The 25,518-nt window shown below is 42.0% G+C and overlaps 2 non-coding genes across 2 annotated transcripts; both read right to left on the reverse strand.

Annotated features, from left to right (window-relative positions):
• Nucleotides 1-706: 706 nt before the first annotated feature.
• On the reverse strand, nt 707-813 carry LOC141609843 (small nucleolar RNA R71). The gene has a single exon (XR_012527750.1). It is a non-coding gene; the product is annotated as a small nucleolar RNA R71 (small nucleolar RNA).
• A 9,007-nt stretch (nt 814-9,820) lies between these two features.
• LOC141609895 (small nucleolar RNA R71) lies at nt 9,821-9,927 on the reverse strand. The gene has a single exon (XR_012527799.1). It is a non-coding gene; the product is annotated as a small nucleolar RNA R71 (small nucleolar RNA).
• Nucleotides 9,928-25,518: the final 15,591 nt, after the last annotated feature.

Raw genomic sequence — 25,518 nt, forward strand, 5'->3', positions numbered from 1 at the left:
GTTAGTTTATTTTTGACAGGTACGAGACAGACGTGTCAAATTTTGGCGCCGTTGCCGGGGAGGCAATTGCCCTATTTGTGTTAGTTCCGTTTATTTTATCCGTCTCAGGGAATTTTTATTCCTTGAGGCAGTTCTTATTCATTTTCTTTCAGTCTTGTTTATGCCCAGGTCAGACAGGTTTGAATTAGTTTCAGCTGATTCAGAGCCAGAAAGATTATTCAGCCATAGACTTCGTCTGCAGAGAAAATCACGAAAGGAAGACTTGAGTACTTTCGAGCCAGAGCTAGATCATTCTCTTTTCGCGGAAGACAGTCCGATTTCTACAGTAAAGATGCCTAAACTTTCTAGTCATTCAGTACCTAAAGCATCCTCTATTCCGAAAGGTTTCAATCTCCAGACTGAGGATGGGAATACATTCTACATCCATCCTTCTTATATTAATCTGGTGGAGCGAAATATTTATAGAGGTGTGGCTGGTGAAGACCCGAGGAAGCACATGGAGGTCTTTACAGATTACTATTCTACTATCCCCGCCACTAAGGGGGTAACTCAAGATAAGATTAAGGAGGTTCTATTTCCTTTCTCTTTAGCTGACTCAGCCAGAGAGTGGCTGACTGACTTGGACCGCACAGCTGCTGGGGTTACAGACTGGGAGTCTATTGCTCTTGCTTTTTACAAGAGATATTTCCCTCCACAACGCACCAATATGTTGAGGGCCAAGATTACCAGTTTCAGACAGGCTCCCGATGAAAGTTTCTATGAGGCGTGGTCGTGATTCAAGAAGTTGGTGAGGTCTATTCCTCACCATGGTTTTGACCCATGGTTTCTAGCTAATCAGTTCTACAATGGGCTGTATGATGACCAAAGGGCCATACTTGATGCGGCATCTAGTGGAAGATTCCAGGAGAATACAGATGATGATAAGGGATGGTCCCTTATTGAAGAGATGGCGAATCACAGTGCTGAGTATGGTAACCCGATGGATGGGATTCGAACAGTTCATGCAGTTGATAAGCAGGCTTTGGCTCAGCTGGAGACCATGAATGCTAGATTCGACAAGCTGGAATTACAAGCTGGTGGGGAGCCTCAGACGGTCCATGTCCTAACTAGAGGAGAGACCGCTTCATGTGAGAGATGTGGAGGTAATAATGGCCACACTGCTGTTGGCTGTCTTGTGGAGAAGGAACAAGTCCTTGCCTTTCAGCAATATAGGCAAGGAGGAGGATCCTATTACAATAATTAAGGGGCAGTCCATCCCAATCTGAGGTGGACTAGCCAAAATGTGCTCAATACTACTCCTCCTCCGCACCAGCAGCAGTCGTATGTCCCTTTAACAAGAATCAACAAAGCTATCAGAAGCCTCCTTCCTTTACTCCTCCTAACCATGGTGCATCTTCCTCCGGTGGGGTGAGTGAAATTGGTGAGCTTAAGTCTATGTTGCAAGCCTTCACAGAGCAGTGGCAATTGAGTGATCAACAGAAAGATGCGTCCATAAAGGCACTTGAAACTCAAGTTGCCCAATTAGCCACGAATCAATCTTCAAGAAAGCAGGGTCAATTACCGACTCAAAATGAGAAGAATCCACATGAGACGGTAAATTTCATCAATCTGAGAAGCGGTCGTTCATATGAGGGACCGGAAATGCAAAAATCAGACCCGAGGAAGGCAAGTGCTCGATCGACTGGTTTCTGGTGGTCGATCGAGCAGATTTGGCGAAGAAAGTGGTCGATCGAGTGAAAATTCCACTCGATCGAGTGAACAGGAAAAGCAGACTGGTCGATCGAGTAGTTTTTCTACTCGATCGAGTGAAGAGCAAAATGGAGTTGCTCAATCGAGTGAAAATTTCACTCGATCGAGTGATATTGATGAAGATTCTACTCGATCGAATGGGTATTTTGGTCGATCGAGTGGTTTTGATGACGGGAAGCTTATTCGAGAGCCTGCTAATGCTCGATTAAGCGAGGAATCACCGGAAAGACCTCGTTCGAGAGGTAAGAAGCGTCCAAAGGATACAGAACTTGCTCCGGAAGATACTTTGGAAGAGAGAAACAAGGGACTCGAGATACCCATCACGGTTCCCTTCCCGAGGCGTCTGCAGAATACCAAGGCCAATCAACAATTCGGCAAATTTGTCGAACTTCTGAAAAGCTTGGAAGTCACTGTGCCATTCACCAAATTGCTGACAAAGGTACCCTCTTATCTTAAGTTTATGAAAGAAATTTTATCGCGTAAGAGGAATTTTAGTGATAGTGAGACCGTAGCTTTAACTGAGGTGGGGTCAACCCTATTTCAAAATAAGTTACCTCCTAAGCAGTCATACCCGGGTAGTTTTTCGATTCCGTGTCATATCGGTATCCATTTGATTGATAATGCGCTATGCGATTTAGGCGCTAGCGTGAGTGTCTTACCATTGTCTCTAGCTAAGAGACTTGGTTTGACAAAGCTGAGTTGCACCAACATGACAGTCCAGATGGCCGACCGAAGTATATCACGGCCACTAGGTATAGTAGAAGACGTACCTGTTCAGATCGGGAGATTCTTTATTCCCGTCGATTTCGTTGGCTTAGATATCCCCGAAGATGCACATACCCCTATTATTTTAGGGAGACCATTTTTGTCTACTGCCCGTGCAGTTATAGACGTCGGGGGTAAGACTTTGACCTTTCAGGTAGGGGACGAGGAGCTGATTTTTCATCAGTCTAAGTTCCGGAGGGCTCCCATGCAAGCTCAGCCTTGCAATGCCCTCTCTTCTATTGATCCTATTATTGACACTCCAGATGAAAATTTGGAATATTGTGCTGCTATTGTTACCCCTCCGCCTCAGACTGAGAGCAAAAAGGAGGAAAGTTCGTCTGTTTTCCCTGCTGCAGGTACAGATTAAAGCAATGAAGGAGCTGTCAAAGGGTGTTGTGCAATCACTGTCAATCAAGTTGGGAGTAAGGATGCTAAAGATGGTGATAGAGGAGCACGGACGAGGAAAGTTCGCGCTTATGTGGATGTGAACTACTCCCCTCCTACCGTTTCAAATGATAATTCATGCTCATGGAAGGTGAAGAGGACAATCAACGTTGCTGAGATGACGTCCTCCAGTCAGGAGCCCTCCAAGGGGCTACTGAATTGCTTTGGAAATTGAGCGGGGAAATGCCCCGTGTAACACCTTGTAATAAATAATTTTTGAATTTCCGTTGAATTTGTTTTATTGCTTTTAATTAGGACAATTAGTTTTAGACAGTTTTTAGCGTAGATTTAAGACTATAGACTGTTCCTATGCATATTTGGTATTTTGGGATATTTTTACACGTGCTCTTATGCAGGTTTGGGGAAGTTTTACGCATTCCAAGGAAGAATTGACGAAATTAAAGAGCTTACGCGAGAAAAGAGCTCGATCGAGTACTTTTTTATACTCGATCGAGTGAAAATATGGTCGATCGAGCTCTTTTTCAAGTCGATCGAGTAAACCATAAAAGGGGACTTCTCGATCGAGTAGAATTCTACTCGATCGAGCAGCTGGATCATCAAAGTCCTCGATCGAGTGGTTTAAAACCACTCGATCGAGTAAAATGCACAGGACGCAGGGAGTTTTTATTCCTTAAACTCTTTTGTTCCTATTTCTCATTCATTTATCCCCAATTTTCGTCCCTCATCCCTAATTGCGATCAAATTCATCCCCAAATCCCCATTTTCTTGCCCAATCTCCAAATCCGCCTCCTACAAATTGTTACTTGTTACTTAATCCTTCAAAGCCCTTTGTTTTCTTCTTATTTCGTGCTCCTTTACACGGTTTTAAAGAGGATTTAGGGTTTGCGGTTTTGAGCTCGAAAAATCGCCTCTTTGCTTGTTTAATTGAAGATTACTTGCAATTTGTAGGTTGTTATCGTCAAGTAAGTGATTCCTTCACCCTCTATGCATTTTAATTCAATTACTTTTGCAATTTTATGAGGTAAATTGGGAATTAGGGTTCGAAATCCACTGCTGATCGATTTTTTTGAACTTAATTGTCTTTGTTGCCCTTTCTTTGTCTTACTTGATGATATATCCGCATTCCTCATTGTTGTTGCATGATCAATTCTAATTTTGCGCGAGATTTTCGCGATTAGGGTTGTTTTAATCGAACTTTTCGACTGTCAGACGGGTTATATGCTGCCATGATTTAATTAACCTCAGTTGTTGTTAATTGTTGCTGTCATTACCTGCTATCCCGTTCCCTACCGCTGTTTACACGCTGTTTTCGAAATTTTTGAGGAATTGTTGGGAATTGTGTGCTGTAAGTCGAAATTTTCGACTGGTAGGGGGTTTCACATATTGTTTCTGCTGGTTTTTCGTGCTGATTTTAGCCACTATTAGCCGCTGTTTCTTATCATACCCCTACCCTTTGTATACAGGATGGACTCTAGCTCTTTACCCTCTACCAGTTCGTCCTCTAGTCCGTCTCTGTCTGAGACAGTGGCCCCTGCTGTTGCCACTGTCTCCACTTTAGTGACTACCGCAGCCCCAGTGTTTCTAGTTTCAGCTGCAGGTACAGTTTTCGCTCCAGCTAGCTCTGCTGCTAGCTCAGTTCAGGCTGCCACTTCCTCAACGGTCACCACCACTGCTAGCACTGCTGCTAGTCTCTCTTCAGTGGTGACCACAGCAGCCACTACCTCTACACCAGCCACTACTTTTACTCCTGTGGTGGACTCGCCAGCAGCCGCAGCTGCCTTTAGAGCAGCCCTGGTCCCTCACACCGTCACTGCACGGGGTACTACTTCGGGTTCCAGAGGCCGGGGTCGTAGACAGTCTCGTTCTACGCCAGCTCCAGTCACCTCTACTTCTGCTGCCTCTACTTCAGCTGCTGCTCCTTCTACTTCTGGCACGGTCACGGTTCGAGGGGACGCTTCCCTCGACCCTCACCCAAACTATCCGCAGGTACATTTTGTTAACGCTTTACATCGCAAGAAATTTTATAACCTGCTGCGCTGTGTGTTTATACCTTCCCGATTTCTAGAGAAATCAGCACTTGTGAGACTCGGCATTTACGAGTCGGTTTGTGACTTACTACGGGGCACGGGGATGGCCGGACTCATCACTATGAGCGGCCGTACCTTTTTAGAGCTGAGCCTTGAGTTTCTCTGCTCTTTTACCTTCTCCTCCGGGGCACACGAGGCTGACCCCACTAGTTCTTCAGTGTCCTTCCGGTTGTTTAACCGGACTTTTCCGATGACCTTAGGGGCGTTTGGTAGGTTACTTGACCTTACCTCTACGGGCGAGACTGCTGCCCCGAGGAAGGTCTACCGTCAGCTTTGGCGGTGCCTGGCTCAGACCACGTTTAGGGAGCGAAAGCTCCATCAGGTCTACCTTCCCCTTGTCCGTTGTTTCCTTAGACTGATGGGGAGCGCTATTTTCGGCCGAAAGGAGCTGAACAACATGACCAACACAGAGCTCTCCATCCTTGGCGGTTACCTAAACATTGACTGCGAGGGTCCTTTTACCCTCAACATAACTTACTTGACCGCCCAGTACCTTCAGAGCCAGGGGAAGAAGGAGACGGGAACCATTGCCTGCGGTGGTATAGCCACCATTCTTGCCTGACGCCTTTTCCCCGTTTGACCTTGTGACCTACAGTACCTCGAGGGAGAGAGGCTACTGCGTCTGGATGCCATGCTTTCTCAGCATTGGCTGACCCCAGACTACCAGACTTGGAAGATTGACGGCTCCTTGTCTGTTGACTTACCCTGTGACACTCTCCCCCGTTTAGAGCCCCTTCCTACTGTTGCTAGGGGCGCCCGACTGCCACCACTGCCTAACCTTCTCCTTCCACCACGACATACTCCTGCTGCACCCGCCGCCAAGAAGCGGCGTCTTGAGACTGGAGAGGGGTCCACACCTTCAGGGAGTGCCCAGCCTTCCACGGCTACTCCCGATCTGACCCCTACTCCCACTACTACTACCACTCCTACTCCTACTCCCACTCCCACTGACCAGACACAGACTGAGCCGGTCTTACCGGCTACTTTCGTACCACCTCCTCCCTTTGTGGCGCCCGCGGTCATGGACCAAGGGGGCGCCGTTTACGGTTTGTTGCTTGAGGTTGCAGAGCGTCAGGCTCGTATGGAGAGGGACTTGGCTCTTACTTTACACCCTCTGTACGAGTACCACTTGCGGCGACACCGTCCGATTCCAGAGGGTTGGCCACACCCTTCCTTCTTCCGGTTCCCAGCTGAGGGGTACCCGGAGTCTGCTGACGAGGAGGAGGACGAGGACCCAGAGGTGGCTGTGGAGAGAGCTCGCGCTAAGGAGCAGAGGAGGAGAGAGGAGGAGAGAGATCCGGAGTTCAGGGTGGAGGAGATCCGTGACAACAGTGACGACGACGACGAGTAGCTACTGGTCTACTCACTTCCCCAGTTTTCTGGCTGGTTTGGGGAAGTTCGTATTTTGTATGTATCTCTTACTCTTTTATTTTGTCTCCTATATTTTTATTGTTTTTATTTTTCTTATTGGTTGTATATTCCCGCTCCCCTGTATATATCTGTTGGTGTATGCTGAGGACAACGAGGGCGTTGTCCGTTTTGGTTTGGGGAGGGTATTGCATCCTTTTGAGTCTGCATTTGCATTTGTTTTGCATTCACGTTTATATTTTTCAGCTTGCATTGTTGTTTATTTTCATAAAAAAATTCAAAAATTCAAAAAAAAATTAGAAAATTTCAAAAATCAAAAAAATTTCACGTTTATTTTTGCATATACGTCGAGTCGGAACGGTAGATTTCCATGATGACAATGCACTATAACTTGTCATTTTACTTGAGCCTTGCACTTTATTGATAGTTATTAGCTTTGTCATACGCATAGTCTACGAGTTTCTGTTCGAATATAGCTGACTGTTTAGACTTGACCTGATAAATTGGCAAACTACTTGATAAATTCTGAGTTTTAGAGCCTTATAACTGGTGACATCCATGACCAGTTCATTAGGAATTGAGAGTAGTACTCCTTGCATAGCATGTTCATCATTTTTGCACTTTTATGACATTCAATTTCTCGTCAAATGCACATATTCGGGTTGTGGTTGGTGTCACATGCAGGGAGGTGCTTGCAAATTTCCCTTTCCTTATATTTTTCACCATTTAGCTCCACATAAGCCAAAACTTGCCTTTTTGACCCATTAGCTACATCCCAAACTAAGCCTGCCTAGTCAAGCTAGTTAGTATGTCTTTTGTGGTATGAGTTTCCAACTGCAGTTTGGCCCGTATTTCTTTGTTTGGAGTTGTTGGAAAATTGAGGAAGGAAGGAAAAAGAAAAAAAAGAATTGAAAAAAAAAAGAAAAAGAAAACGTGCAAGTGGAAAAAAAAAGAAAAAAAAATGAAAAAAGAAAGCTGAATCACGTGAGAAAAGAAGAAAAAAAAGAAAGAAAGTTTGAAAAAAAGAGTTGATTTGTTTTAGTTGTTTCTTTCAAACGGTATTAAAAAAGGGAAGTTTTTGACCGTCTGACTCCTCCGTCTTATCCCATATTTTTGAGGAGATTGTGTTTGAGTTTAGTGAGTTGTGTGCCAATTAAAGGGCACTTGTACTTAGTTTTTCAGTCAGTTGAGATTCGGATGGTTTCATTATGGTCCTGTTAGGAACTAGCTTGACGCTTTTACCTCCACATTTCCATAACATGTTTTGCCTTTCTCACCTGAACCTCACTATTCCCAAATTATTTGTAAGCCCTCGGCTGTGACGGACATTATTGGTTGGAGTGTGTGCATCTTTAGTACTTGAATTGTCTTTCATTTTTGTTGCATGCATGCTATGTAGGTCGCAGTTACGTGAGTGACTGTCTTTTCTTCTCTCTTTTACATGAAACATTCACCCTTTTGCTTCATGAGAGAAGAGTGACCACGAGAGAGTCCGATTTTGTTGGTCTTGCAAGGTCGATAGGTTGGCTATATTTCTGAACAGCTTATAATTCGTTTGCGTATTGACTGCTTAGCTATAACTGTTTGTTTTTGTTGCATTAAATTGGTTCAAGTAGACAAGTTAAGCTAGCTCTGAGTTATCATTTCCGTTCCATTAGTTGCATTTTAGTTTACTCGAGGACGAGTAAAGGTTCGGTTTGGGGAGATTTGATACGTGCATAATATATAGTCTTTTTAGCCTATTTCAGCACGTATTTCTATGCATTTTTATACTGTTTTTATGGTATTTTGCCCCGAATTGGCTACTTTGGTTCGTTTTGTCCATTTTGTAGAAATGGACGCGAAAGTAGTGGAATCGTACTCTTTTTCGTCCTTTTTGCATGCATTTAGAGGAGACGGGATTTTCCAGAGTGAGATACTGTGTTTGGAAGCGTCATGGCACGGATTACGAGGCAGTCGTTGGCGGACTTGAGCTGATTTGAAGTCATGTACTCGATCGAGCAGTTTTACCACTCGATCGAGTGGTTTTTACGTCCCAAAATGGTCGATTGAGTAGTTTCCTACTCGACCTTAAGCTGCAGAAAGACGAGTTACTCGTTCGAATAACTTTCTACTCGATCGAGTTGATTAGGCTGAGGATTTGCTCGATCGAGTAGTTTTATTCCACTCGAACGAGTGGTTTCGCTATTATGGGCTTCTAAACAGCCCGTGTTATGTTTATTTCGCAAAACTTTATTGCTTTCCTATTTAAACCTACGTTAACTAGGTTATTAGGATCTTTTTTATCTATCTTTCATTATCAAAACTTTCTACTGTAAACTTTACTGCGTTGCTTATTCCTCTTCACTGTAACTTTGTTCTTGGGATTATTTCAGTCGGATTTTGTGTTCTTTACGCCGGATTCGCTTGGATTGTAATTCCTTTCTCTTTCCTTATTAATAATTAATCTCTCGTTGCTTTAATTCTTCATTTCGTTACATTTATTCTTCTGCCCTAATTTACTTTTATGCGATTTATTGTTTATTTCATAATGTTTACTGCTGGAATAATACCTGCTGTTAGTTTAATTAGCGACATGAGTAGCTAAACCCCTTTTCATGTTGGGATTAAGGGATCTGCGGTAGGATTGTGACGATGTAGTAAATGAAACAGATGAATTAATTACGAGACTCTGTCACCCTAGCAATTTAACTGTATTTATCGACTTAGTTGAGTGCACGCTTCTGAGTCATCCTTTAATCTGGCTAAAATTAATCCTAGATCGAAAGATTGGACTAAATAGGCCTGCTATGTACAGTAGACTACCATGACGAGAATGAAAATTAAGTTATTGGTATTTTAGGATAGAAAGTGGACCGAAAGGACCTTTCCCTTTTCCGTCTTACATTAATTCGTCTGAGTCATTTACAGCTGAGTCACTGGACTACCGTAGTGAACCGAAATCCTGACATGTCCCTCTCTCTCTGATAGTTTAAAACTTGTTTCTTGCCTTTACCGCTCTTGCTCTTTATTTCTCTTCCTTTAAAACTTCATAGTTTAGAAAACAAATCAAACAACCCCCCCCCCCCCCCATTTGTGACCAAATAGACGGACTTCAACAGATATCTTGCCTCCCTGTGGAGATTGACCTGACTTCCTTAGCTATATAGTTAGTTTAGTTAGTTTATTTTTGACAGGTACACGACAGACGTGTCAATATCTATAGAGGTGTGGCTGGTGAAGACCCGAGGAAGCATATGGAGGTCTTTACAGATTACTGTTCTACTATCCCCGCCACTAAGGGGGTAACTCAAGATAAGATTAAGGAGGTTTTATTTCCTTTCTCTTTAGCTGATTCAGCTAGGGAGTGGCTGACTGACTTAGACCGCACAGCTGCTGGGGTCACAGATTGGGAGTCTCTTGCTCTTTCATTTTACAAGAGATATTTCCCTCCACAGCGCACCAATCTGCTGAGGGCCAAGATTACCAGTTTCAGACAAGCTCCCGATGAAATTTTCTATGAGGCGTGGTCGCGATTCAAGAAGTTGGTGAGATCTATTCCTCACCATGGTTTTGACCCATGGTTTTTAGCTAATCAGTTCTACAATGGGTTGTATGACGACCAAAGGGCCATACTTGATGCGGCATCTAGTGGAAGATTCCAGGAGAATACAGATGATGATAAGGGATGGTCCCTTATTGAAGAGATGGCGAATCATAGTGCTTAGTATGGTAACCCGAGGGATGGGATTAGAACAGTTCATGCAGTTGATAAGCAGGTTTTGGCTCAGCTGGAGACCATGAATGCTAGATTTGACAAGCTGGAATTACAAGCTGTTGGGGAGCCTCAGACGGTCCATGTTCTTACTAGAGGAGAGACCGTCATATGTGAGCGATGTGGGAGTAATGATGGTCACACTGCTGTTGACTGTCTTGTGGAGAAGGATCAAGTCCTTGCCTTTCAACAATATAGGCAAGGAGGGGGTTCCTATTACAATAATCAAGGGGCAGTTCATCCCAATCTGAGGTGGACTAGTCAGAATGTGCTCAATCCTACACCTCCTCCGCACCAGCAGCAGCGTTATGTTCCTCCACACAAGAATCAACAAAGCTTTCAGAAGCCTCCCTCCTTTACTCCTCCTAACCATGGTGCATCATCTTCCGGTGGGGTGAGTGAAATTGGTGAGCTTAAGTCTATGTTGCAAGCTTTCACGAAGCAGTGGCAATTGAGTGATCAACAGAAAGATGCGTTCATAAAGGCACTTGAAACTCAAGTTGCCCAATTAGCCACTAATCAATCTTCAAGAAAGCAGGGTCAATTACCGACTCAAAATGAGAAGAATCCACATGAGACGGTAAATTTCATCAATCTGAGAAGCGGTCGTTCATATGAGGGACCGGAAATGCAAAAGTCAGACCCGAGGAAGGCCATATCTAATGGTGAACAGTGCTCTGGCGAAGAAAACGAGCTGACAGCAAAGAAAGTGCTCGATCGACTGGTTTCTGGTGGTCGATCGAGCAGATTTGGCAAAGAAAGTGGTCAATCGAGTAGTTTTTCTACTCGATGGAGTGAAGAGCAAAATGGAGTTGCTCGATCGAGTGAAAATTTCACTCGATCGAGTGATGTTGATGAAGAAACTGCTCGATCGAATAGGCAAATTGGTCGATCGAGTAGTTTTGATGACGGGAAGCTTATTCGAGAGCCTGCTAGTGCTCATTTAAGCGATAAATCACCGGAAAGACCTCGTTCGAGAGGTAAGAAGTGTCCAAAGGATACAGAACTGGCTCCGGAAGACACATTCGAAGAGAGAAACCAGGGACTCGAGATACCCATCACGGTTCCCTTCCCGAGGAGGCTGCAGAATACTAAAGCTACTCAACAATTCGGCAAATTTGTCGAACTTCTGAAAAGCTTAGAAGTCACTGTGCCATTCACTGAGTTGCTGACAAAGGTACCCTCTTATCTTAAGTTTATGAAAGAAATTTTATCGCGTAAGAGGAACATTAGTGATAGTGAGACAGTAGCTTTGACTGAGGTGAGGTCGGACCTATTTCAAAACAAGTTACCTCCTAAGCAGTCAGACCCGGATAGTTTTTCAATTCCGTGTCATATCGGTACCCATTTGATTGATAACGCGCTATGCGATTTAGGCGCTAGCGTGAGTGTCTTACCGTTGTCTCTAGCTAAAAGACTTGGTTTGAAAAAGCTGAGTTGCACCAACATGACAGTCCAGATGGCCGACCGTAGTGTATCACGGCCACTAGGTATAGTAGAAGACGTACCTGTTCAGATCGGGAGATTCTTTATTCCCGTTGATTTCGTTGTCTTAGATATCCCCGAAGATGCACACACCCCTATTATTTTAGGGAGACCATTTTTGTCTACTGCCCGTGCAGTAATAGACGTCGGGGGGAAGACTTTGACCTTTCAGGTAGGGGACGAGGAGCTGATTTTTCATCAGTCTAAGTTCCGGAGGGCTCCCATGCAAGCTCAGCCTTGCAATGCCCTATCTTCTATTGATCCTATTATTGACACTACAGATGAAAATTTGGAGTATTCTGCTGCTATTGTTACCCCTCCGCCTCAGATTGAGAGCAAAAAGGAGGAAAGTTCGTCTGTTTTCCTTGCTGCAGGTACAGATGAAAGCAATGAAGGAGCTGTCAAAGGGTGTGGTGCAATTACTATCAATCAAGTTGGGAGTAAGGATGCTAAAGACGGTGATACAGGAGCAAGGATGAGGAAAGTTCGAGCTTATGTGGATGTGAACTATTCCCCTCCTAGAGAATTAAATGATTCAAATTCAAGCTCATGGAAGTTGAAGAGGACAGTCAATGTTGCTGAGGTGACGCCCTCCAGTCAGGAGCCCTCCCAGGGGCTACTGAATTGCTTTGGGAATTGAGCGGGGAAATGCCCCGTGTAACACTTTGTAATAAATAATTTTTGAATTTCCGTTGAATTTCTTTTATTGCGTTTAATTAGGACAATTAGTTTTAGACAGTTTTTAGCGTAGATTTAAGACTATAGACTGTTCTTATGCGTATTTGGTATTTTGGGATATTTTTGCACGTGTTTTTATGCAGGTTTGGGGAAGTTTTACGCATTCCAAAGGAAGAAATGACGAAAATAAAGAGCTTACGCGAGAAAAGAGCTCGATCGAGTACTTTTTGTACTCGATCGAGTGAAAAAATGGTCGATCGAGTACTCTTTTTAATCGATCGAGCAAAGCATAAAAGGGGATTTCTCGATCGAGTAGAATTCTACTCGATCGAGCAGCTGGATCATCAAAAGTCCTCGATCGAGTAGTTTAAAACCACTCGATCGAGTGAAAATGCAAAAGACGCAGGGAGTTTTTACTTTAAACTCTTATGTTTTGTTTTCTAATTCATTTTTCCCCTAATTTTTTCGTCTAACCCCTATTTGCGATCAAACACTCCCCCAAATCCCAATATTTTCTTGCCCAATCTCCAAATCCGCCACCTACAATATGTTGGTTGCTAATTAATCTCTCATAACCCCTTAATTTCCCCTTGATTGGTGTCCGTTTTCTCGGTTTTTAAGAGGCTTAGGGTTTGCGGTTTTGAGATCGAAAAATCGCTTGTTTTGCTTGTTTAATTGAAGATTAATTGCATTTGTAGGATTTCTACCATCAAGTAAGTGATTTCTACTTCCTCATTGCTTTTTAATTTCGATTATTTTGAATTTTATGAGGTAAAATTGAAATTAGGGTTCGAAAATCCACTGTTGGTCGATTTTTTTTCGACTTTCCTTGTCTTTGTTTGCCCTTACTTGCCTTATTTGATGATCTTTCCCCATTCCTCGCTTTTGTTGCATGTTTAATTCGAATTTTACACGATCTTTGTGATATGGGTTCAGGACAGTCGAAATTTTCGACTGTCACTATGGTTCTTGTTGCTGTAATCTGCCTAGTAACTTTATTGTTGTTTAATTGTTGTTGACATTACCTGTTATGGCCGCTTTATCGCCATTTACATGCTATTAGGGGCTCTTACAGTCGAATATCTTGACTGACAGTTGGTCTTTTCTGATGTCTATTGCTTAGTTAACTTCTTGGTGCTTAATTGCTGTTGTTGTTAACTGCCATCACACCCCTATCACCATTTGCATGTTTTTTAATTCGAAATTTTTGAGGAATTTGGGAATTTTAAGGGCTAAAGTCGATTTTTCGACTGTTTGGGGATTCACATGCTGCTTTCTGCTGTTTTTTCGCTGTTTTAGCCACTGTTAGCTGTTGTTCTCTTATCATACCCCCTGCCCTATGCTCACAGGATGGAGTCTAGCTCTTTGCCTCCTACCAGCTCCACTTCTAGCCCGTCCTTGAGTGAGACGGTGGCCCCTGCTATTGCCACCACCTCCGCTTTAGTCACTACTGCAGCCCCAGTGTTTATAGTTTCAGCTGCAGGTACAGTTTTTGCTCCAGCTAGCTCTGCTGCTAGCTCAGTTCAGGCTGCCACTTCCTCTACGGTCACCACCACTGCTAGCACTGCTGCTAGTTTCTCTTCAGTGGTGACCACATCAGCCACTACCTCTACACTAGCCGCCGCTTTTACACCTGTGGTGGACTCGCCAGTAGCCGCAACTGCCTTTAGAGCAGCCCTGGTCCCACACACCGTCACTGCACGGGCCACTACTTCGGGTTCCAGAAGCCGGGGTCGTAGACAGTCTCGTTCTACGCCAGCTCCAGTCACCTCTACCTCTGCTGCTTGTACTTCAGCTGCTGCTCCCTCTACTTCTGGCACGGTCACAGTCCGAGGGGACACTTCCCTCGACTCTCACCCAGATTATCCGCAGGTACATTTTGTTAACGCTTTACATCGTAAGAAATTTTATCACCTGCTAGGCTGTGTGCATGTACCTTCCCGATTTCTAGAGAAATCGGCACTTGAGAGACTCGGCATTTACGAGTCGGTTTGTGCTTTACTACGGGGCACGGGGATGGCCGGACTCATCACTATGAGCGGCCGTACCTTTTTAGAGCTGAGCCTTGAGTTTCTCTACTCCTTTACTTTCTCCTCCGGGGCACACGATGCTGACCCCACAAGTCTTTCAGTGTCCTTCCGGTTGTTTAACCGGACCTTTCCGATGACCTTAGGGGAGTTTGGTAGGTTACTTGGCCTTACCTCTACGGGCGAGACTGCTGCCGTAGGAAGGTCCACTGTCAGCTTTGGCGGTGCCTGGCCCAGACCACTTTTAGGGAGCGAAAGCTCCATCAGGTCCACCTTCCCCCTGTCCGTTGTTTCCTTAGACTGATGGGGAGCACTATTTTCGGCCGAAAGGAGCCGAACAACATGACAAACACCGAGCTCTCCATCCTGGGTGGTTACCTAAACATTGACTGCGAGGTCCTTTTACCCTCAACATTGCCTACTTGACCGCCCAGTACCTTCAGAGCCAGGGGCTGAAGGAGACGGAAACTATTGCTTGCGGTGGCGTAGCCACCATTCTTGCCCGTCGCCTCTTCCCCGTTTGGCCTCGTGACTTGCAGTACCTCGCGGAAGAGAGGCTATTGAGTCTGGATACCATGCTTGCTCAGCACTGGCTGACCCCAGACCACCAGACATGGAAGATTGACGGCTCCTTGTCTGTTGACTTACCTTGTGACATTCTCCCCCGTCTTGAGCCCTTGCCCACTGTTGCTAGGGGTGCCCGTCTGCCACCACTACCTCACCTTCTCCTTCCACTTCAGCCGCGACCACCTCCTGTTGCACCCGCCGCCAAGAAGCGGTGCCTTGAGACTGGAGAGGGGTCCACACCTTCAGGGAGTACCCAGCCTTCCACGGCTACTCCCGATCCGACCCCTACTCCCACTACTACTACCACTCCTACTCCTACTCCTACTCCCACTGACCAGACACAGACTGAGCCGGTCCTACCGGCTACTTTCGTACCACCTCCTCCCTTTGTGGCGAACACGGTCATAGACCAAGGGGGCGCCGTTTACGATTTATTGCTTGAGATTGCAGAGCGTCAGGCTCGTATGGAGAGGGACACAGCTCTTGCTTTGCACCCTCTGTACGAGTACCACTTGAGGCTACACCTTCCGATCCCAAAGGGTTGGCCACACCCTTCCTTCTGCCGGTACCCACCTGAGGGGTACCCGGATTCTGCTGACGAGGAGGAGGACGAGGAACCAGAGGTGGCAGTGGAGAGAGATCGCGCTGAGGAGTAGAGGAGGAGAGAGATCCGGAGTTCAGGGTAGAGGAGATCCGTGACAGCAGCGACGACGACGACGAGTAGCTACTGGTCTACTCACTTCCCCAGTTTTCTGGCTGGTTTGGGGAAGTTCGTATTTTGTATGTATCTCTTACTCTTTTATTTTGTCTCCTTTTATTTATTGCTTTTATTTTCTTATTGGTTGTATATTTTCGTTCCCCTGTATATATCTGCTGGTGTATGCTGGAGGACAACGAGGGCGTTGTCCGTTTTGGTTTGGGGAGGGTATTGCATCCTTTTGAGTCTGCATTTGCATTTGTTTTTGCATTCACGTTTATTTTTCAGCTTTGCATTGTAGTTTATTTTCATTAAAAATCAAAAATCCAAAAAAATTAGAAAAATTTCAAAAATTCAAAAAATATTAACGTTTATTTTTGCATATAGGTTGAGTCGGAACGGTAGATTTCCGTGATGATAATGCACTATAACTTGTCTTTTCACTTGAGCCTTGCACTTTATTGATAGTTATTAGCTTTGTCATACGGATAATCTACGAGTTTCTGTTCAAATATAGCTGACTGTTTAGACTTGACCTGATAAATTGGCAAACTACTTCATAAATTCTGAGTTTTGGAGCCCATAACTGGTGACATTCATGACCAGTTCATTAGGAATTGAGAGTAGTACTCCTTGCATAGCATGTTCATCTTTTTTGCACATTTATGACATTCAATTTCTCGTCAAATGCACATATTCGGGTTTGTGGTTGGTGTCACATGCAGGGAGGTGCTTGCAAATTTCCCTTTCCTTATATTTTTCACCCATTTAGCTCCACATAAGCCAAAACTTGCCTTTTTTGACCCATTAGCTACATCCCAAACTAAGCCTGCCTAGTCAAGCTAGTTAGTATGTCTTTTGTGGTATGAGTTTCTGTCTGCAGTTTGGCCGTATCTCTTTTGTATGGAGTTGGTGTAAATAGAGGAAGGAGGAAAAAGAAAGAAAAGAAAAAAGAATTGAAAAAGAAAAAAAAAAGGAAGAGAAACGTGAAAGAAAAGAAAAAAGAAAAAAAATGAAAAAAAAGAAGGCTGGAACGTGAGAAAAAGAAGAAAGGGGAAAACAAGTTTGAAAAAAAGAGTTGATTTGTTTTAGCTGGTTTATTCAGACGGTATTAAAAAAGGGAAGTTTGTGACCGTCTGACTCCTCCGTTTTATCCCATATTTTTTTAGGAGATTGTGTTTGAGTTTAGTGAGCTTTGTGCCAAATGAAGCGCAATTGTACTTAGTTTTTCAGTCAGTTGAGATTCGGATGGTTTCATTATGGTCCTGTTAGGAACTAGCTTGACGCTTTTACCTCCACATTTCCATAACATGTTTTGCCTTTCTCACCTGAACCTCACTATTCCCAAATTATTTGTAAGCCCTCGGCTGTGACGCACTTTATTGGTTGGAGTGTGTGCATTAGTACTTGAATTGTCTTTCATTTTTGTTGCATGCATGCTATGTAGCTCGCAGTTAGGTGAGTGACTTTCTTTTCCTCTCTCTTTTACATATAACATTCACCCTTTGCTTCATGAGAGAAGAGTGACCACGAGAGACTCCGATTTTGTTGGTCTTACAAGGTCGATAGGTCAGCTTATTTCTGAACAGCATATAATTCGTTTGCGTATTGACTGCTTAGCTATAACTGTTTGTTTTTGTTGCATTAAATTGGTTCAAGTAGACAAGTTAAGCTAGCTCTGAGTTATCATTTCCGTTCCATTAGTTGCATTTTAGTTTACTCGAGGACGAGTAAAGGTTCGGTTTGGGGAGATTTGATACGTGCATAATATATAGTCTTTTTAGCCTATTTCAGCACGTATTTCCATGCATTTTTATACTGTTTTAATGGTATTTTGCCCCGAATTGGCTACTTTGGTTCGTTTTGTCCATTTTGTAGAAATGAACGCGAAAGTAGTGGAATCGTACTCTTTTTCGCCCTTTTTGCATGCATTTAGAGGAGACGGGATTTTCCAGAGTGAGATACTGTGTTTGGAAGCGTCATGGCACGGATTACGAGGCATTCGGGCGCGGACTTGAGCTGATTTGAAGTCAAAGAACTCGATCGAGCAGTTTTACCACTCGATCGAGTGGTTTTTACGTCCATGGGTGGTCGATCGAGCACTTTCTACTCGATCCTTAAGCTGCTGAAAGACAGGTTACTCGATCGAGTAACTATCTACCCGATCGAGTAGATTATGCTGAAGGTTTGCTCGATCGAGTGGTTTTATTCCACTCGATCGAGTGGTTTCGCTATTTATGGGCTTTAATCAGCCCGTGTGTTGTTTTATTCCGCAAACTTAATTACTTTTCCTATTTAAACCTATGTTAACTAGGTTATTAGGATCTTTTTATCTATCTTTCATTTAGTTTAAGCAGTTTACTCATAAAACTTTGTTATGTTGCTTTTTCCCTTCACTGTAACTTTGTTCTTGGGATTATTTCACTCGGATTTTGTGTTCTTTACGCCGGATTCGCTTGGATTGTAATTCCTTTCTCTTTCCTTATTAATAATTAATCATTGTTTGCTTTAATTTCTTGTTTACTCCATTTAATTCCTTTGCCCTAATTTCCCTTTTATGCAATTTACTTGTTATTTCATAATGTTTACTGCTGGAAATTTATCTCCTGTTAGTTTAATTAGCGACATAAGTAGCTAAACCCCTTTCATGTTGGGATTAGGGGATCTGCGGTAGGATTGTGACGATGTAGTAAATGAAACAGATGAATTAATTATGAGACTCTGTCACCAAAGCAATTTAATTGTATTTATCGACTTAGTTGAGTGCACGCTTCTGAGTTATTCTTTAATCTGGCTAAAATTAATCCTAGATCGAAAGATTGGACTAAATAGGCATGCTATGAACAGTAGACTACCCTGACGAGAATGAAAGTTAAATTAGTGGTATTTTAGGATAGAAAGTGGACCGAAAGGACCTTTCCGTATCCGTCTCGCATATAATCCGTCTGAGTCATTTACAGCTGAGTCATTGGACTACCGTAGTGAACCGAAATCCTGACATGTCCCTCTCTCTCTGATAGTTTAATCTTATTTCTTGCTTTTACTGCTCTTGCTCTTTATTTCTCTTTCCTTTAAAACTTCGTAGTTTAGAAAACAATCCAAACAACTCCCCCCCCCCCCCCATTTGTGACCAAATATACGGACTTCTACAGATATCTTGCCTCCCTGTGGAGATCGACCTGACTTCCCTAGCTATATAGTTAGTTTAGTGAGTTTATTTTTGACAGGTACACGCATCAATGTATTTCTGAGAGATAGAGTGGGAGTAGATTGGATCGTTACAAACATGTCTTATCGTTAAGGTGTTACTTTGTGAAAGTAATGGAACTATAATCTATAAAGATAGAGTGGGAGTTTAGCACACATGTCCTGTTGTTAAAAATATTGCTTTGTGAAAGTAATGGTATTATGACTTTATTCTAAATCGACTTTGTTGCATACGAGCCATAACATTATAATCCGAAAATTGTTACTCAAGAGTAGATTTACTTTAAAGCGACGGTCTCTTTAAAGGTAAATATAGCTTTAGAGTACTCCAATGCATAAGGTTGACATGAAGATGTTGATCAAGATTAATTATGTTAGGAGTTGCCACATCTCATTTTAATGATGAATGACAAATGATATTAAAAATTCGCTTTTCGAAAATGGGAATTTAGAGAAGGATGTGTATGGAACACAAAACCTTAGATAAAGATCTAAGAATCCTAACATCTTTTGCGTAGCCTTCTTAAGTGATCCTAGAATGGTCTTAAGCAAGCATTAAAGGATTGTACTTTTCGTTCATGTGATAATAGTGTGGTTTCATTCACATGATTGAAGAATCGTGATTATACATGAAGTTTAGTGGGAGCCAGAATAATTTTCCCATGTCTTATATGTTGATAACATATTACTTATTGAGAATAATATACCAATGCTCTCTTCTGTCAAGAGTGATTGGGAGACTAGGAAAAGGTGCAATATACTTTAGATTACCGAATTTATGTGAGAGTATATTGGCATAGAGTTTAGAGTCTTATGAGGATAAGATATGTCGTATCTGTTTAACATCAACAAGGTTGAATGAGTTATTCATGTTGATGAAAGTGGAATTACTATGATGGAGTCATAGTTGTTCACTGAACCTATTAAGTTATTGATCGCATGAAATCGATTGCTAATGTTTCCGCCATTAGAATGATCATGTATGCCAACAGACGCACATGGTATGATGTGATATATGTCTAGGGCATGATAAGTCAATAACAAGATGATTCCCATGATATGGCTTGTGAAAGCCTTAAAGAGCATTCTTGAGATTCTTGAGAAGAATTAAGGATTCGTTCAAATGTTTGGATGATAAACTAAGTAATGTGTTGAAGGGTTGCACAGACTTTAGTTTCCAAACTATAAGGGATTTGTTGAAATCCTAGGGTGTCTTGTTGACTAAGGAGTAAGAGACTAGAAAAGTATTTTAGTATCGTGCATTGGAAATTCTACAAAAGGAATCTAAGTAAATTGTGATAAAATGATCAACGTAGGGATTAAGGGTGAATCCCTCTACAAATTACTTTATCACAAGTTATGCGATAACAGTGGGAGTATCTTTCAAGTTAAAGAGCCAAAGTCTAGTAAGAAGTCTAGACATATACTTAAATAAATTCATGTCATTAGAGATGACATAGAATAGAAGGAAATAGCGATTGAAAAAGTTGGAATACATGGATATCGGGTATATCCACTTGCCAAGCTTTTAATTGCATCTAAACTAGTATTAATAATACACTAGAGATTATGGTATATGAAGTAGTAATAGTTTATTAACTATTCATATGTGATAATCGCATTTATCGTTTGAGTTTTATTAAACTCACCCATTACCTTGTCGTATCCGAATGGGTTGTTGAGAGCAAATTGAACCCCATTAAAGTGAACTGGATTGACATGGTATTCGCCCCTAGTTACTTATATGAGGTGACGTCTCGAAGTGACTAGAGTGTGATGCGATTGATGGCAAGTTCAAGTGCCATAGAGTCATATGGGATGACTAGTCGATCACATAGGCGATCAGTATGGGACACTCGTCGAGGCGATGACCGCTTATAGAGTTCTGGTAATTCATAAAGCCTGGTCGTGGCAAGAGCTACTATAGTATTCTTATGAGTCAATTCTTTTGACTAGAGACTATTCGCCCAAGTTGGCACAACTTCTGATTAGCTTTGATTTATACTCTACGATTTCGTAAATGAGGTCAAACTGGGTATATTTTAGGTTATGATGGACTGTGGCTGAACGAAGGGAATAGGGCGATAGGAATTGTCCACCCCTTGTCAGGGTTGTTCGAAATCTCAAGGCCACTCGAGGAGTAGTTAACTGGAAATGCGTGGCCACGCTTGGAAGGTATCTATGGTAGATAATTCCGGTCAGACAGTTACTCTCCAGATCGAGGAAACCACTCAAGATATGATCAAGTGTAAGTACGACCTGCAAGACACCTTGCATTGAGTGGGAGATTGTAATAGGACAAGAGAATTGGTGATGCACACTTGTCTCAGACAAGTGGGAGATTGTTGGAAAATGTGTCCTCAACAATAGTGCGATCACATGATTTAATATCATAATTAAATCTCATATAAAGAATACGTAAGGGATGATTCAATTATATAGTCAACTGATCGACATTAATCGGTAACGATTGGCTTGCTAGAGTTTGACGTTACTGTCGTGGGACGGTGGTGATCAGTTGATCCCTTAAGGTCACACCTAAAGGATGATGCCCTTATCTGTAAAGTTGATTAATTGTATGACGATACAAGTTAATCAATTCCTTAAAATTGAACAATTCATTTGTAAGAGAGAATATATTTATCTTATTGTTATGGGATTAAATAAGATTTATTTTAGTAATAAAAATGCTTCATTACTAAAATTGTTTATTGTTTGAGAAACATTAGAGATAAGAATGAATGGTTAATTGTAATTACAAGATGATGTGAATTATAATTAAATGGCCCATTTTATTTATGTGATCAAGTATCACTAGTCAAATTGTTGTATGTAATTTAATTAATTTATAAAATGATATTTATGTGATAAATATGCATTAAATTAATTAATAACATGTAACATACTACATGTGACATATTGTGTGACAAGTGACAAATTGACAAAATAAAATGGTAGTCTATTTTACATACATGGACCGAAATAGAGGGAGTTATGGTGGATTATGGGTGAATTATTTTATGTGATAGAATATTATATTCATGCCTACACCATATAGCTTACACACCTACTCTTACATCTCTTACACAACCTATTACCTTGTGAGGAGAAAAAGCATAAAGGAAGATGCCATCCTTGGCATTTGGTGAAGGCTCCAACCGTGTTCCCTCCTTCAATTTAAGAGAATTAGTTCTCTTATTTTTATTCTTACACATCACATGCAAAAGTTTATGCATTATTCTCTCTACTCTTTAATCTTCCTCTAAAAATATAAGAAGATTCAATCTAAATTGTTCATAAAGATTACTAATATTATTAGTGTAATATATGAGTATTGGTAATCAATTTTAAGGTAAACTACTAAACAAATATCTAGCAAATATTATTTAGTGGAGATAAGGGATAATCTTGGGTGCAATCAAGAGGAGTGGCTTCTATACTTGAAGTCTTTGGAGGATCATCCTATTAATCATCATAGCTCAAGAACAAGTGAAGGTAGGAGACCTTACTTGTGCCCATAAACCAAAATTTACAATGTAAGGGACATTGTTTTCTTATAAATCTTTTATTTTGTTATGCATGCACTAGATCTAAAGAAAGAATAATTAACAAGTTAATTTGTTCACTATTAGAAGAGTCTAATAATAGGTAAGTAAACCTAACAGATAATTTCTGTATGCCCTATCTATCCTATTGCACAATACAGATCACCATGACCTAGTAAATGCCCTTTTGGCCTCCTTTCACGGCACGACCTAGGACAAAAACAAAAGTCACTCGAAACTGCACTTGCTCAGATAATAGTCTCTAGTCAAAAGAATCGACTCATTATAATAGAACTTAGGGACTCTCTAAATGGTAACTGTCCGACAAAGTGTCACACACTCTGCCTATGTAATCGACCAGTCATCACGTATGACCTTATGGTGTTGAACAACCATCAATCGACTTACAATCTAGTCACTCCGAGACGTCACCTTATTAAGTGACTAGGGACAAAATACAATGTTCATCTTATTCACTTGAATATTGTTCAACATTGTCTCCACAACTTATTCAGATAAACAAGGTATTTAAAATTTAGTCACACTAAACAAAAGATTCATAAAAGAATGAATGCGAAAACAATGAATGTGATTATCATATATATAATAAGAGATACACTATCCAATTATTACATATCCATAATCTAAAGAAAATCTGGTACTCGTCTCAATCCCATTGCGACGACATGACCATCATGCTTAGCCTTTGATAAAGGCTTGGTTAAAGGATCAGCAATATTATCATATGTGTCAACCTTAGTAATGTCAATTTCCTTCTGTAATACTACGGTTTTCTATGTCTATGGGTACTCTATCGAGTGGGGCTTACTCTATCGAGTAAGTAGTTTTTGACGCAAAACAATAGTCTGTCTGTAGGGTACTCGATCGAGTAAGGGGCACTCGATCGAGTACGTTAGTTACTCGATCGAGTAAGTGTGTTGTACGGGGTTGTTTTGACGGGTTTTGCTAATAACGCGAGTTTAATATAAAAGGTTTCCGTCAGTTTATTTCATCACTTTTTAACCTTTCTAAACCTTTCAAAACAAAAAGGAGTTACGTAGTTCTCTCTCGTCGCGTTGTTGGCAAATCCCCAAGGCTAGGAGTGTCGGATCATCTAGTTCTTTGCATCATAGTGTTCGTTGCGCCAAGGGTAAGATCTACATACCAATTTTATAGTATTTAGTTGGCTTTGTTTAAACCCTAATTTTGGGAATTGGGGGTTTTATGATTTGTTAATGTTAGATTGTGATTATATGATTATGTGATAGGAGGAGGATTCGTAGAGGAGAGGTTTTGAGATAGCTGTTGAGATCGTCTGCTTGTGTTTGCATTCCTGGTAGGGTTTCCCTACTCAGTATTAGTCACATGATGTGTTGGTTGTGTTTTGTGATTGTTGAGTATTATCATACGAGTAATGTGACAGTTGTTGGTTTTGATTGTTGATAGTAGTTGTGGTTGATTATATCTGTCCGTGTTCTTCGGGGTGCGTCCCTGGCTGAGTGGAGTCACTTGCGGGAGTGGCTTCACGCCCATTATTCACCTTCTGTGGAACCGGCCACAGAAGGGATGTGCACATTAATGGATTTGGGTTTATCGCTCGACGGAGAAGAGCGGGGCTTAGGTGGGAATGGCTGATGTCCCCCACTGGCGGCGAGGAGTAACCTGTTGCGATGGGTACTCTGGCAGGGCTACACACTTTATTGTGTAGTCAGTATTGAGGAGTTGGTGATGGAGTTCGGGTTGATATGACGATTGAGCTGTTTTGATACTTGTCTTATTGTGATTGTATTGTGTGATTAGTACTGACCCCGTTTAAATGTTTTAAAAACTGTGGTGATCCATTCGGGGGTGGTGAGCAGTTATTGAACAGGTATGGGACGATGCGTATGGGATAGCAGAGATGAGTCATCACTTGCAGTTAGAAGAGTCTTCCGCTGTGTCAGACGATGCCCTTTAGTTTTTCAGTTTCGGATTGGTTGTATTTCATTTGTTTGTTTTGCTTTGAGACATGTAATCACTTAAATTATATTTACTTTTAAAGTGCGTTTCTTTATTGTCTTATGATTATTATTGCCTCGGTTAACCGAGATGGTGATGTTCCTATACCTGAGTGGTCCTGGTAAGGCACTTGGTAGTGTATGGGGTTAGTGTCAAGAGAGATATAATAGAGTTGGTACGATATCGTGAGCCATGTTGTGGAGGTAGGAATAGTTGGTGGAATTGGTGTTACGAGTTCATGTTTGGTCGGTTGGGGTTTTGTTTTGAGTTCTTAGTTGGTTGATGTGTCTTGATCGAGTTAGTATGTTTGTTGTTGGGTATGGGTTGAACTTCGGGGACGAAGTTCTTTTTAAGGAGGGAAGACTGTAATACTACGGTTTTCTATGTCTATAGGTACTCTATCGAGTGGGGCTTACTCTGTCGAGTAAGTAGTTTTTGACGCAAAACAATAGTCTGTCTGTAGGGTACTCAATCGAGTAAGTTGGGTACTCGATCGAGTAAGGGGCACTCGATCGAGTACGTTAGTTACTCGATCGAGTAAGTGTGTTTTACGGGGTTGTTTTGACGGGTTTTGCTAATAACGCGAGTTTAATATAAAAGGTTCCGTCAGTTTATTTCATCACTTTTTAACCTTTCTAAACCTTTCAAAAGAAAAAGGAGTTACGTAGTTCCATCTCGTCGTGTTGTTGGCAAATCCCCAAGGCTAGGAGTGTCGGATCATCTTGTTCTTTGCATCATAGTGTTCTTTGCGTCAAGGGTAAGATCTACATACCAATTTTATAGTATTTAGTTGACTTTGTTTAAACCCTAATTTTGGGAATTGGTGGTTTTTATGATTTGTTAATGTTAGATTGTGATTATGTGATTATGTGATAGGAGGAGGATTCGTAGAGGAGAGGTTTTGAGACAGCTGTTGAGATCGTCTGCTTGTGTTTGCATTCCAGGTAGGGTTTCCCTACTCAGTATTAGTCACATGATGCGTTGGTTGTGTTTTGTGATTGTTGAGTATTATCATACGAGTAATCTGACGGTTGTTGGTTTTGATTGTTGATAGTAGTTATGGTTGATTGTATCTGTCTGTGTTCTTCGGGGTGCGTCCCTGGCTGAGTGGAGTCACTTGCGGGAGTGGCTTTACGCCCATTATTCGCCTTCTGTGGAACCCGCCACAGAAGGGATGTGCACATTA

This window comes from Silene latifolia, chromosome 10 (assembly GCF_048544455.1).
Source record: "Silene latifolia isolate original U9 population chromosome 10, ASM4854445v1, whole genome shotgun sequence".
NCBI classification, from domain to species: Eukaryota; Viridiplantae; Streptophyta; class Magnoliopsida; order Caryophyllales; family Caryophyllaceae; genus Silene; species Silene latifolia.